Raw genomic sequence first — 4,721 nt, 5'->3', positions numbered from 1 at the left:
AAAAAAAATTGTGAAATAAAAATTTATTCAAATTTAAATAATTTTAATTGAATTTTTTTTGTTTATATGAAAAAAAATTAAAAAATATTAAAAATGTTAATTTGATAATATATATATATATATATAATTAAAAAGAAATATGAACAAGTTAAAAGAAATAGAAATATAATAAATTATATATATATATATATATATATATATATATATATATATATATATATATATAAATAAATAAATTAACACCCTGATAACAGTTATATAATTAAGAGGTTAAATAAGATAATTTTTAATAATATATTTCTATATAATGTATTTTATCATTTATATGTTTTAATGATCATGATAAAACACGTAGACACGTCAAAATAATATTTATTTGTATCATAATTATTTAAAAAATATATATTATTACATTAAAAATATATATTTATTTATTTGACATAGTTAGATAAATATATTCTCAGTCTCAGGGTGGTGTGTTTTACTTTGTCAAACATTAGCATTTTTATATAGGTTATCCTTACATAGATTTAAATCACCATTGAGCAGTTCTTATTAATTCTGATTGTTCAAATATTCTACTAAATTATTAATGTTGTAGCTTTGAAAAATTCTATTATATTATTAATGTTGTAGCTTTGGATGACATCATTTCAAATTACAATGACCTGCAGTTCCTGCTTCAACAAGAAGAACAGGTATCTGTTCAAAGGTGGCTAAAATAATAACTAACGGTTTATTAAACCGTTAATTAGTTAGTAACTGATTAGTTAGTTTCGTTAATTAGTTAGTATTGAACTCCTATATAAGGGAGATATGTAATGGTTTGAAAATAACTTTGAATAATACAATTTCATTTCACTTTTTCTCCTTCAAGATTTTAACATGGTATCAGAGCTCCAAGTTTAAGGATCTTGGAGAGTTTCCGCTGCCTCTACCGGTGGCCGGAGCAGCCGCTGGTGGAGGGCTTTATTCTATATTGTATTATTATTATTACAAAGAAGATGAACAATTGTTGATGAATGATAATGATGATGATCAATATCTATTTAAGATCAAGATATTGATGAAGATCCAAATGGTGATTCGGGCTGTGTCATAATTCCAAACAATGTCTTTCAAGGCATGTAGAGGTGCTAGGTGCTGAGAATCTGGAGAAGAGGGACATGTCTTCTTTCTATTTTCTTGTTAGATTTATCCTGGCAGAATGTGAAGCTGCAGGAGGAAAGTTACTTCACTGCATTACGCAAGTCGGCAAGAATTTTGAGAACATCACTAGCCGTGTCCAGACTAAAAATAAAGATTAGGTTTGACATTACTACGATCGTCTTGTGAGGCGCATGAATAATTTGCTTGGTCCGGGGGATTGTCTTATGCTAAAAACTCCAAAGATACTAATCCTGCACTGCTTAGATGGTGGTCTTTACTGGAGAAGTTTAGGTGGAAAGTCTCAAAGCTCAATCTGAAACCTCAGAAGTTCAAGATATTTGTGGAAACCTTGAAACACCAACTCTTGAAAGACCAAAGAAAAGGCAGGAAGACTAAACCCTAATCGCCGAACCTCTGGAGAAGCAATCTCTCAACAATGGCTCCTAAGAAAGGTGTGAAACCAGTTGCAGCTTCCAAGAAGAAACCAGAGAAGGTCTCGAATCCTTTGTTTGAGAATCGACCAAAACAGTTTGGAATCGGAGGAGCTTTGCCTCCGAAGAGGGATCTACGTTGTTATGTGAAATGGCCTAAGGTTGTTCGTATTTAAAGGCAAAGGAGAATTCTCAGGCAGCGATTGAAGGTGCCCCCAGCATTGAACCAATTCACCAAGACCCTTGACAAGAACCTAGCCACAAACCTTTTCAAGATGCTCATCAAATACAGACCTGAGGATAAAGCTGCAAAGAAAGATAGACTTTTGAAGAAGGCTCAAGCCGAGGCTGAAGGAAAGACAATTGAGACAAAGAAGCCTATTGTTGTCAAATACGGTCTCAACCATGTCACCTATCTAATTGAACAGAACAAAGCCCAGTTTGTTGTTATTGCTCATGATGTGGACCCAATTGAGTTGGTTGTCTGGCTGCCAGCATTATGCAGGAAAATGGAAATTCCATACTGTATTGTTAAGGGAAAGTCTAGATTGGGAACGGTTGTTCACCAGAAAACTGCATCTGTTTTGTGCTTGACCACTGTCAAGAACGAGGATAAGATGGAGTTCAACAGAGTATTGGAGGCTATCAAGGCAAACTTCAACGATAAGTTCGAAGAAAACAGGAAGAAATGGGGTGGTGGAATTATGGGTACTAAGTCTCAAGCCAAGGCTAAGGCCAAGGCCAAGGAGAAGGTTATTGCTAAGGAAGCTAAAGATCATCTAAAGCTGCTCAGAGATTGAACTAAGGTTCTGCATAATTATGCAAGATCATCTAAAGAAGTTTGCAAAGAGATTGAAACATATAAACATATGATGGTCAAGCTCTCATCTTTGGAGGAATAACTAGAGACAGGTTATTGATGAGAATGAAGATGGCACAATTGCAAGATGTTATAAATCTGAATTTGACCGGCGTATACTTATGCACACATGTTGCTGCCAAGATCATGATGATAATGAAGAAGAGAATATGAGGGCTTCGATTTGGTGGTTTGGATTGACGGGTAAGGCTCAGGTTATGCTAATCAAGAATATGTCAGATGGTTAGATGAGTAGAGTGGGTTTTGCTGTGAAGGCGGCGATGTTGAAAATTGTGAAGATTTCATGAATCAACTTGTCAAGAGGATAGGTTGTTTTTGAAGATGATGGAATGACGATATGATTCGTCAAGAGTAGGAAGAATGCTAAATTGGCTTCTTTGAAAAATATTTACTGATGCAAGGACGGTTTTGTCGGATCAAAATGAGATTCTTAAAGTTCTTCAAAATCGTGGAGAAAGATTCCCTTGCAATAAAAAAAATGGAGCTTGCTGAATTGGGCTTGCTCGGCTGTCTATGTTGGGTAGCTAAAAAAAATGGAGTTGGCTGAATTGGTTTGCTCGGCTGTCTAAATTGGATAGCTAAAAAAAAAATAAAGCTCGCTGAATTGGGCTTGCTGAAGACAATGGCTGCATGATCGTAGCTTAATGTTTCATCTACTTGTTTTGTCAAGGTGAAACTTTGTTTCTACTACGTTTCTCCTTGAGGGGAGGATGCTAAAATAATAACTAACGGTTTATTAAACCGTTAATTAGTTAGTAACTGATTAGTTAGTTTCGTTAATTAGTTAGTATTGAACTCTTATATAAGGGAGATATGTAATGGTTTGAAAATAACTTTGAATAATACAATTTCATTTCACTTTTTCTCCTTCAAGATTTTAACAAAGGTGATACGAGTATTTTTTTTATTAGTTTATTTCAAGGTAAGAGCTAAATTATTAATTAATACTAGATTAAAACTCTTTTTTTCTAAAGGTGAGACTTTGAAAGGGACCATAGTAAAGCCAATTTAAATTTTCTGCTTACTAATTCATTGTTCTCACGGCGAATAATGTGATGATCTTTGAATGGATCATTTATAAATAACAATAGTTAGTTTTTTGAACAAGAAGCAAGGATTATTATCCATTTCAAAGGCATTATAATATTTCCTAAGTCCTACCCTCGTTAAAAAATACCCAGCCACAAATTGTGTGTTCTAGGATTAATTTTAAGAACTAGTTTATATATTATTAATTTTGAAATTAATTTTTTTATTAAATAATTAATATAAAAGATCTTGATTTTCATAAATAAGTGATTTGAGAAAATTAACATTAACTCACGCCAATACCGAAACAAATCGATGGACGGAGAAAATAAAATAAAAAAGAACAAAACATTCCCCAGATACAGCTTCCAGAAATAGTTAGACAACCCTTAACCAGGTCTCTTCTACCAAATAATTGAAGCATTAGTACCTCCTCGGAAAATACACTATTTATGTTTGTTAGGATTTGGAACCCCGAATCTGACATACTTGAAACGATTTACAAAAATGTAAGAAAATTAAAACATTACAAGACACAAATTTATAGTGGTTCATTCAAAAGAGTTATGTCCACATCAATTGTCACCTAATTTAACTATGAAGAAAAAAAAGAAATACATATATTTGTCTCATACTTTATCCCTTATACTTTATCTTCTAATATTAAACCCTTAACAATAACATATATATTTATAGGTTAAACATTCATTTAATAAACTCATACTCAAGTCCAAACCCATTATACTCTAATTAACTTTAGTAGAGTTCATTATATGTGTATACTCCACAACTCAACATTCTCTCACTTGGAGACTAACTTCATCATCTCTCAATCGGTACCGATTATTCTTCTGATATTTTAAGGAAGAAGAGAACTAAAGATACTCACAACTTTAGTTTCTCGTTTGTCACATCTTTCGTCAAAATATCAACTGGATTCTAGCTCCCGGGAATCTTCTCAACACCTAACACTACATCATCTAAAACTTATCAGATAAAATGATCACGAACTTGTATATGCTTCGTCCTGCCATGATAAATCGGATTCTTTGACAAATTAATGAAACTATGACTATCGCATTGCAAAACACATCCCTCGTAATCTTGACCCAATTATCATAACAAGAGTTGCAACCACATCATCTACTTAGCAGTTACTGTCATAGAAACATACTTTTCCTCACAACTAGAACAACAACATTATTATGTAGTTATGAAACCCAACTTATTAC

The 4,721-nt window shown here is 32.9% G+C and overlaps 1 pseudogene; it reads left to right on the top strand.

Annotated features, from left to right (window-relative positions):
• Positions 1-1,572: 1,572 nt before the first annotated feature.
• LOC124915794 lies at positions 1,573-2,380 on the top strand (annotated as a pseudogene).
• Positions 2,381-4,721: the final 2,341 nt, after the last annotated feature.

Source organism: Impatiens glandulifera, chromosome 9 (assembly GCF_907164915.1).
Source record: "Impatiens glandulifera chromosome 9, dImpGla2.1, whole genome shotgun sequence".
Taxonomy (NCBI): Eukaryota; Viridiplantae; Streptophyta; class Magnoliopsida; order Ericales; family Balsaminaceae; genus Impatiens; species Impatiens glandulifera.
Note: the sequence above shows the minus strand (reverse complement) of the source record. Positions and strands in the feature narration are given on the sequence as shown.